This window comes from Lolium perenne, chromosome 3 (assembly GCF_019359855.2).
Source record: "Lolium perenne isolate Kyuss_39 chromosome 3, Kyuss_2.0, whole genome shotgun sequence".
NCBI lineage: Eukaryota > Viridiplantae > Streptophyta > Magnoliopsida > Poales > Poaceae > Lolium > Lolium perenne.
Window position 1 is genome coordinate 290,279,454 of NC_067246.2, and position 10,668 is coordinate 290,290,121.

Sequence of the window (10,668 nt, forward strand, 5' to 3'; positions counted from 1 at the left end):
AGACACCACTAGTGAACTGTGGACCCCGGTCCTATTCTTTACATCTGAAATACAATCTACTGCAATTGTTCTTTACTGTTCTTCGCAAACAAACATCATCATCCACACTATACATCTAATCCTTTGTTTACAGCAAGCCGGTGAGATTGACAACCTCGTTGTTACGTTGGGGCAAAGTTCTGTGATTGTGTTGTGCAGGTTCCACGTTGGCGCCGGAATCCCTGGTGTTGCGCCGCACTACACTCCTCCGCCATCAACCTTCAACGTGCTTCTTGACTCCTACTGGTTCGATTAAACCTTGGTTTCTTACTGAGGGAAACTTGCTACTGAGCGCATCACACCTTCCTCTTGGGGTTCCCAACGGACGTGTCAACTGCACGCATCAGTCTCGGACTATTTTGCCTTGCAGTTCCTTCGGGAGGTGTAGCTGCGAACGCTGCTCCCATGGCGCCACATCCTGCCATGGCCATTTTATACAACGCTTCTCTTGGATCTCCGGGAGGTGGTCTGGACGCCAGGATGAAAGCTTGTGTCGCCATATACCCTGCTTCCGGTGTTTTTGGAATAATATTCCCCCTCGTGTCGATTGACATAAAGGACATGTCGAGATTTTGGATTAGAGTCTCTCTTTCTGCTTCAGGTATGTTTTGCAACCGAGATCTTGCTCTCCTGCGAGCTTCTCTATGACTATCTCCTGAAGTTCCCGACTGTCGACTTAGCTCTGCTCTTCGCCTGCTTGATGCAGAAGCTGCCTCCCTTCTTCTGTTCAAAGCAGCTGTCTGTTTTTCCAATTCCCTTCCTGCTCTAGCGAGCCTATATTGATATGCTTGCAGTTCTTCCACCGTAGCGGTTGTCTCCATTGGTTCAGAACCATCCATAGCTTTTGCAGCTCTATCCCATGCTGCTTGTGGAAGTTGAACTCTAACACGTGGTGTAAGCCCGACATATTTAGTGCCCAAGCCTCGCCTTAGGTCTGAGGGATCGACATATGGATTTCCCAAATCGTCGAAAGCCTCTGATGTTTCCTCCTGATCACGACTTGCTACTCCAATGGCATAAACTTGATGATATTTTGGATTTTTTACTTTGTTGGGTTTGGTGACACCATCATATAGATTGGTGAAGACCTTGCCTACAGATATGGATCTGTCAATGAAGTTGAAGCTGTCGACGCTACTCGAGTCATCGCTTATGTCTGAGTCCGCGGATGACCCGAAGGATATGTCGCTGAAGATTTTGGCGAGTTTTTCACTTGCCCTGGTGCTGATGAAGCGTGGCGATGAAATTTCTTCATCGCTTGATTCTGTTGACGATGTTGAGTTTGAAATATCGGTATCGACCGCCGATAATCCCGACGAGATCGGAATTTCGAGACGATATGATCCTTCCTTCTCGACGCAGAAGTGGAACTCTCCAAACAACATCTCCATGGGCTCCTCCAGATACGCATATGCATCCAAACGGGAGGGCGGGTGAGGAACAAAATCAACGAGACCAGTTTCGATCTGTTTACCTCTGTCCATGATGTTGCTTGCTACTGACGAAGTCGACGATCTTGAACGTGCCATCGAGATCAGCTCCTTGTCGCCTCTAAATCCCACAGACGGCGCCAATTGACAAGGTATTAACTTATCAATGTCTACGGATTGTAGACTAGGGTTTAGTTGAATGTAGAGGGCAAGTAGATCTCGAGGGTTTCAGCCGAAAAGTACTCGACGAATATGAAACTAGGGTTGTGTTGACAGTAAATTCGATCCTTTCTTTGTCCCTCGACTCCCCCTTATATAGGAGGTGGAGCCGAGGGTTTCGTAATACACAAGTTTACAGAGTCCGGGAGGGTTTCTAACCCTTCCCGCAAGATTACAAGTATCCTTCCCTAATACAACTCTAGCTTTCCTTAACAGTATCTTAGGCTCCCGAATCTTCTTATCCTTCGGGTTGTGGGCCTCCAGTAAAACCCCGGGTACCATCTTCGGCAGGCCCATTGGGGATGCCTATGTCACTCGCACACCCACCCTTTGTTGCAATTATAACCTTGGGTCCTCACCGGTCTTGTATCACTTGGATACCTTCCGACCTCGACAACTGTCAGGTTTCGCGACCTCGATACCTTTGTCGGTCGTTGCAACCCATCATAGACCGCATTACCGTGGGAATTAGCATGGGATCCCCACCCATCGGTTGTTCTCTCGAGATACAACTGCTACGGTAAGCGCATCCGTTGATGTACGAGAGGAAGAAACACACTTGACTACTCCGTCCCACTCCAGATCTTATGGTTAACACGGTTGTTACGGCACAAGAATCACTGGACGACATTTGTTGTTAATCCTAGATGGATACAAACCCATTGCAATGGAACCTCCACCATACTCATGCCATGGTTCCATTGCCCACCATATAGTCATATTCATAGTTATGAAATTAGCATCTTTTCTTTTCATGCGAGAGTGATAAGCATAGTACTTTGCAAGTAATTTGATAAAAAATACTCAAAGTAACATGAGCAAGTGATGAACTTGCCTTTCTTGACTGCAAGATTATGCAGACAAGGTCTTCGATATGCAATAACTCCAAATTCGGATAGCATCATCGTCCGGTAAGGACAATGTTTAAAATATTGGCAAATATGCTATAATGCATTAATATGAGATGCGATCGTTCTAAACGTGACCTAACCCCGATGATTTAGGATTAGTGAGTTGGTGTGATTGGTTTAGGGTGTGTTGCACTTTAGAGATGGTTTACAAACAAGGTTCTTATCAAGGGTTGATTACTTGGTATCTGATATGTCTCAAACGTATCCATAATTTCTTATGTTCAATGCTAGTTTTATGACAATACCTACATGTTTTATTCATACTTTATATCGTTTTTATGCATTTTCCGGAACTAACCTATTAACAAGATGCCGAAGTGCCAGTTCCTGTTTTCTGCTGTTTTTGGTTTCAGAAATCCTACAAAGGAAATATTCTCGGAATTGGACGAAATCAACGCCCACGATCTTATATTTCACGGAAGCTTCCAGAGAGCCAGAGAGGGACCAGAGGGGAGCCCTGGGGGCCCCACCCACATGGCGGTGCGGCCAAGGGGGGCGCCAGCCTATGGGGGGCACCCCTGGCTCCTCCGAGGCCGCCCTTCCGCCTATATATTCTCTCCGCCTCGAAAACCCTAAAAGGATAAGCCACGGGACGAGAAAAGTTACGTAGCCGCCGCCATCACGAAGCCAAGTTCGAGGGACAGAAGTCTCTGTTCCGGCACGCCGCCGGGACGTGGAAGTGCCCCCGGAAGGCATCTCCATCGACACCACCGCCATCTTCATCGCCGCTGCTGTCTCCCATGATGAGGAGGGAGTAGTTCTCCGTCGAGGCTGAGGGCTTTACCGGTAGCTATGTGGTTAATCTCTCTCTCTCATGTACTTCAATACAATGATCTCATGAGCTGCCTTACATGATTGAGATCCATATGATGAGCTTTGTAATCTAGATGTCGTTATGTTATTCAAGTGGATTTTACTTATGTGATCTCTGGAGACTCCTTGTCCCACGTGTGTAAAGGTGACAGTGTGTGCACCGTGTGGGTCTCTTAGGCTATATTTCACAGAATACTTGTTCACTAGGTTATGATTTGAGTTGGATGTCTCTATGAAATTGTGGTGTGTTAGTACCTCCTATGAATGCTCACAGTGACAGCGTGGGGTGTTTATTAGTACTTGGGAATACATCTTTAAGGTTTGCTGTTGCAGCCCTACACGGTGAATTAGTGTTCGTTATCCCGCCAGAGAGTAATTCAGAATAACATAGTGAAGTGCTTATATTTATATTCAATTATGATTGCAATGTTGAGAGTGTCCACTAGTGAAAGTATGATCCCTAGGCCTTGTTTCTAAGCATTGAAACACCGTTTCCAACAAGTTCTGCTACATGTTTGCTTGCTGCCATCTTTATTTCAGATTGCAATTACTACTTATAATCATCCATATTACTTGTATTTCACTATCTCTTCGCCGAACTAGTGCACCTATACATCTGACAAGTGTATTAGGTGTGTTGGGGACACAAGAGACTTCTTGTATCTTAATTGCAGGGTTGCTTGAGAGGGATATCTCTGACCTCTACCTCCCTAAGTTCGATAAACCTTGGGTGATTCACTTAAGTGAAACTTGCTGCTGTTCTACAAACCTCTGCTCTTGGAGGCCCAACACTGTCTACAGGAATAGAAGCGTGTGTAGACATCAAGCTATTTTCTGGCGCCATTGCCGGGGAGGTAAGGTAAAAGGTATTCACATCCTCCGACTACTAAGCTATTTCCTAGCACTGTGGCCGGTGTGTGAGTGGTCGAAGGTATTTCCTTTAGATCCTGCAATTATATCTTTTTGTTTCTTGTTTTCACTAGTTAGGCTTAATGGAAAACAACAACAAAATGAGAGATCTTTATGAACTTTATCTTGAATTAGGACATGATGTGTTTGAAGAGAGAATTACAAAAACCATGGAACTTTATATGCATGCTAATGGGAATGTTATTAGTATGAATTCTTTGAACACCATTGTTGCTAATGCTATGGAAAATTCTAAGCTTGGGGAAGCTGGTTTTGATGATCATGATATTTTTAGTCCCCCAAGTTTTGAGGAGAAAATTTTCTTTGATGATACTTTACCTCCTATTTATGATGATTATAATGATAGTGGTATTTTGGTGCCACCTACTATGGAGGATAAAGGTTATTATGATTATACCATGCCTGCAATTTATGATGATTACAATGATGGTTATGGTAGTTTTACTCCCACTATTACTAATAAAATTGATTATGCTTATGTGGAGAGTAATAATTTTATGCATGTAGCTCATGATAAGAATGTTTCATGTGATAGTTATATTGTTGAATTTGTTCATGATGCTACTGAAAGTTATTATGAGAGAGGGAAACATGGTTATATGCATCTTAATAATATTAAGTTTCCCCTCTTTATGTTGAGAATCTTGAAGTTGCGCTTGTGTTGCTTTTCTATGCCTGTTGCATTGTGCTTACATGACTTGTTTATTTACAAGATTCCTTTTCATAGGAAGTGGGTTAGGCTTAAATGTTTTTGAATTTGCTTCTTGATGCTCTCTTTTAATTCAACTCTTATTTCTTGCGCGAGCATCATTAAAATCACTGAGCCCATCTTAATGGCTATAAAGAAAGCACTTCTTGGGAGATAACCCATGTTTTTATTTTGCTACTGTTTTGTTGTGTCTTGGAAGTTGTTACAACTGTAGCAACCTCTCCTTATCTTTATTTTATTGCATTGTTGTGCCAAGTAAAGTCTTTGATAGTAAGGTTGATACTAGATTTGGATTACTCTTGTGAGAAACAGATTTCTTACTGTCACGAAATTGAGCAGCCCCATCTGTAGGTAACTCAGAAAAATCTGCCAATTTACGTGCGTGATCCTCAGATATGTACGCAACTTTCATTCAATTTGAGCTTTTTCATCTGAGCAAGTTAAGTGCCCCTGAAAAGTTCGTCTTTACGGACTGTTCTGTTTTGACAGATTCTGCCTTTTATTTCGCATTGCCTCTTTTGCTATGTTGAATGGATTTCTTTGTTCCATTAACTTCCAGTAGCTTTGGGCAATGTCCAGAAGTGTTAAGAATGATTGTGTTACCTCTGAACATGTGAATTTTTGATTATGCACTAACCCTCTAATGAGTTTGTCTCGAGTTTGGTGTGGAGGAAGTTTTCAAGGGTCAAGAGAGGAGGATGATATACTATGATCAAGAAGAGTGAAAAGTCTAAGCTTGGGGAAGCCCCCGTGGTTCATCCCTGCATATTTCAAGAAGACTCAAGCATCTAAGCTTGGGGATGCCCAAGGCATCCCCTTCTTCATCAACAACTTATCAGGTCATCTCTAGTGAAACTATATTTTTATTCCATCACATCTTATGTACTTTACTTCGAGCGTCTGTGTGTTTTTATTTTCGTTTTGTTATTTTCATTCTCTGAATAAATTCATGCTTGTGTGGGAGAGAGACACGCTCCGCTTTTTCATATGAACATTAGTGTTCTTCGCTTTTACTTTTAATGTTCATGGCGGAGTTGAAAACCGCTTCGTTAATTGCTATTTGGTTGGAAACAGAAAATGCTTCATGTGGTAAATGGTATATGGCCTTGAATAATTTGATACTTGGCAATTGTTTTGAGCTCTCTTAGATCATGTTTAAGCTCTTGCATCATGTACTTTGCACCTATTAATGAAGAACTACCATATTGCTTGTTGAAATTTGGTTTGCATGATTGGTCTCTCTAAAGTCTAGATATTTTCTGGTGAAGTGTTTGAACAACAAGGAAGACAGTGTAGAGTCTTATAATGCTTGCAATATGTTCTTATGTAAGTTTTGCTGTACCGGTTCATACTTGTGTTTGCTTCAAACAACCTTGCTAGCCAAAGCCTTGTACTGAGAGGGAATACTTCTCGTGCATCCAAATCCTTGAGCCAAAACCTATGCCATTTGTGTCCACCATACCTACCTACTATGTGGTATTTTTTCTACCATTCCAAGTAAATACTTCATGTGTTACCTTTAAATAATTCAAAAGCTATTATCTCTTATTTGTGTCAATGTTTTATAGCTCATGAGGAAGTATGTGGTGTTTATCTTTCAACCTTGTCATTTACTTTTGACAGAATTTCACCAATGGACTAGTGGCATATCCGCTTATCCAATAATTTTGCAAAAAGAGCTGGCAATGGGGTGCCCAGCCCCAATTAATTAACTTGCATTAATAATTCTCTTCACATGCTTTGCCCTGATCTATCAGTAAGCAACTTAATTTTGCAAATAGACACTCCTCCATGGTATGTGAATGTTGGAAGGCACCCGAGGATTCGGTTAGCCATGGCTTGTGTAAGCAAAAGGTTGGGAGGAGTGTCATCAATAATGAAACTAAAATACATGTGTAAACAAAAGAGAAGAGGGATGATCTACCTTGCTGGTAGAGATGACGTCCTTCATGGGAGCCGCTCTTGAAAGTCTGGTTGATAAGGTAGTTAGAGTACCCGCTACCATTCGTTGACAACAACAAACACCTCTCAAAACTTTACTTTTATGCTCTCTATATGATTTCAAAACTTAAAAAGCTCTAGCACATGATTTAATCCCTGCTTCCCTCTGTGAAGGGCCTTTCTTTTACTTTATGTTGAGTCAGTTTACCTACTTCTTTCTATCTTAGAAGCAAACACTTGTCAACTGTGTGCATTGATTCTTACATGTTTACTTATTGCACTTGTTATATTGCTTTATGTTGATAACTATCCATGAGATATACATGTTACAAGTTCAAAGCAATTGCTGAAACTTAATCATCCTTTGTGTTGCTTCAAAACCTTCTATTAAGAATCTATTGCTTTATGAGTAACTCTTATGCAAGACTTATTGATGCTTGTCTTGAAAGTACTATTCATGAAAAGTCTTTGCTATATGATTCAGTTGTTTAGTCATTATCTTTACCATTGCTTTGAATCACTTCATTCATCTCATATGCTTTACAATAGTATTGATCAAGATCATGTTGGTAGCATGTCACTTAAGAAATTATCCTTGTTATCGTTTACCTACTCGAAGGTGAGTAGGAACTAAGCTTGGGGATGCTTGATACGTCTCAAACGTATCCATAATTTATTATGTTCCATGCTAGTTTTATGACAATACCTACATGTTTTATTCATACTTTATATCATTTTTATGCATTTTCCGGAACTAACCTATTAACAAGATGCCGAAGTGCCAGTTCCTGTTTTCTGCTGTTTTTGGTTTCAGAAATCCTACAAAATATTCTCGGAATTGGATGAAATCAACGCCCACGATCTTATATTTCACGGAAGCTTCCAGAGAGCCAGAGAGGGACCAGAGGGGAGCCCTGGGGGCCCCACCCCACATGGCGGCGCAGCCAAGGGGGGCGCGCCAGCCTATGGGGGGCCACCCCCTGGCTCCTCCGAGGCCGCCCTTCCGCCTATATATTCTCTCCGCCTCGAAAACCCTAAAAGGATAAGCCACGGGACGAGAAAAGTTACGCAGCCGCCGCCATCGCGAAGCCAAGTTCGGGGGACAGAAGTCTCTGTTCCGGCACGCCGCCGGGACGGGGAAGTGCCCCCGGAAGGCATCTCCATCGACACCACCGCCATCTTCATCGCCGCTGCTGTCTCCCATGATGAGGAGGGAGTAGTTCTCCCTCGAGGCTGAGGGCTTTACCGGTAGCTATGTGGTTAATCTCTCTCTCCCATGTACTTCAATGCAATGATCTCATGAGCTGCCTTACATGATTGAGATCCATATGATGAGCTTTGTAATCTAGATGTCGTTATGCTATTCAAGTGGATTTTACTTATGTGATCTCCAGAGACTCCTTGTCCCACGTGTGTAAAGGTGACAGTGTGTGCACTGTGTGGGTATCTTAGGCTATATTCACAGAATACTTGTTCACTGGGTTATGATTTGAGTTGGATGTCTCTATGAAATTGTGGTGTGTTTGTACCTCCTATGAATGCTCACAGTGAGCGTGGGGTGTTTATTAGTACTTGGGAATACATCTTTAAGGTTTGCTTTTGCAGCCCTACACGGTGAATTAGTGTTCGTTATCCCGCCAGAGAGTAATTCAGAATAGCATAGTGAAGTGCTTATATTTATATTCAATTATGATTGCAATGTTGAGAGTGTCCACTAGTGAAAGTATGATCCCTAGGCCTTGTTTCTAAGCATTGAAACACCGTTTCCAACAAGTTCTGCTACATGTTTGCTTGCTGCCATCTTTATTTCAGATTGCAATTACTACTTATAATCATCCATATTACTTGTATTTCACTATCTCTTCGCCGAACTAGTGCACCTATACATCTGACAAGTGTATTAGGTGTGTTGGGGACACAAGAGACTTCTTGTATCTTAATTGCAGGGTTGCTTGAGAGGGATATCTCTGACCTCTACCTCCCTGAGTTCGATAAACCTTGGGTGATTCACTTAAGGGAAACTTGCTGCGGTTCTACAAACCTCTGCTCTTGGAGGCCCAACACTGTCTATGGGAATAGAAGCGTGCGTAGACATCAGTATCATAAATAAGTAGTGCAATACATCGCAACAATAATATTACTAGCACACAACAATAAGATTTGGTATAGTCCTAACATGTAATGAACAGTTGTTGGTTTTAGTACTATATGGCATGGTTAATGATTACTTATCATATACTTCAAAATAATAACTTTTGAAGAACATGTTTTTTAACAAAGAACAAGTATGATAATTAGGGTTGTGGAGTTCTATGGTTTACTATGGTTCTAATTAGTTTCTAGAGTAAGGATTAGATGGATCCCAACGAAGTTGGATTCATCAACAACTAGGGCTTGTATGGTTTTAGTGAAGCATAAGTATCTTAAGAAATTAATTGTATATGGTTGCTATCAAGGTTGGTTATATTTTACTGGTGATATATAGCTAGGGTTTATAGGTCCTAATAAGCAGGGTTGATGATGATTCTTTATTTACTTCAAAAGTATAACTTTTGAAGAACATACTACTTAAGTAATAAGGAGTATTTCAATTAAGGTTTATAGGTAGTAGGGTTTGTTATTGGATCCACTAAGTAAGGAATGGGTGGTTCCTAAATAGGATGATTCATAATTATGAAGTACATATAGGGTTTAGTGGAGTATGAGCATGTAAGTTAAAACATTGGGCATAGTTTCTATTGGAGTTCATCACAATGGTGTGATGCTAAGCATGGATAATTAAAGTTGATGTCTGTGAGGATAGGAACTAGGGTTTACATTTATAAGTGGCCTTACTTGATCTTTTTATTAGCATGAACACATGGATTACCAATTTATTATCAAAAGGGTTCATATATTTTATGTGACATGGGTATGCATTTAGCTTCTAATTATGGCGCTATAAGTTAAAATAAATAAACATTATCATATTTTATAACCTAGGGTTTAGGTTAGAAGCAATTTAGGGTCCACATAAAATAATAGTGTTAGGGTTTTAGTTCACAATTGAATTAGGGTTTTAGGGTTTCACATACAATTATGAAATTATAACTTTATTTATAATGGAACTAGGGCTTCCTAATTACCATATAGTTCTTAGGTTAATACTTCATTATAAAGTTGAAGTTATTAATAACTTTGAAATAAAAATAATATTGGATTTGACATTTTATTATTTTTAGAGAATTAATAATTAAGATAATTATTATTCATGGTTTAAATCCCTCTAATAAGGATTTGATAAGATAATAAAGAAAATGAGTTTTAATGTTTTCTTTATTTACTTACTGATTTTTATTTATTTTAGAAACTTTTCTTCATTATTGAATTTTAATTGAACTTAGAACTAAAAGAAAAGGCTTAATTAAATAGGGTTAAACAATTAAATTTTTATTTAAAATTAATATTTCATATTACATTTTTATTGGATAGAATTTACTTTTATAAGAATTTTGATATCTTATTTATATTTTTATGAGTTAAAATGAATTTTCTATATTCATTCAAATTTTTAGACATTTTCTGGATTTTAAATTTAAAAGAAAACTGCTAAAACTACCCGGGTAGAAACACCCACAGTCTATGACTGGTGGGGTCGTGTCCACCTCATCCGTCACGGGGCTTTGACCAAGTCAAA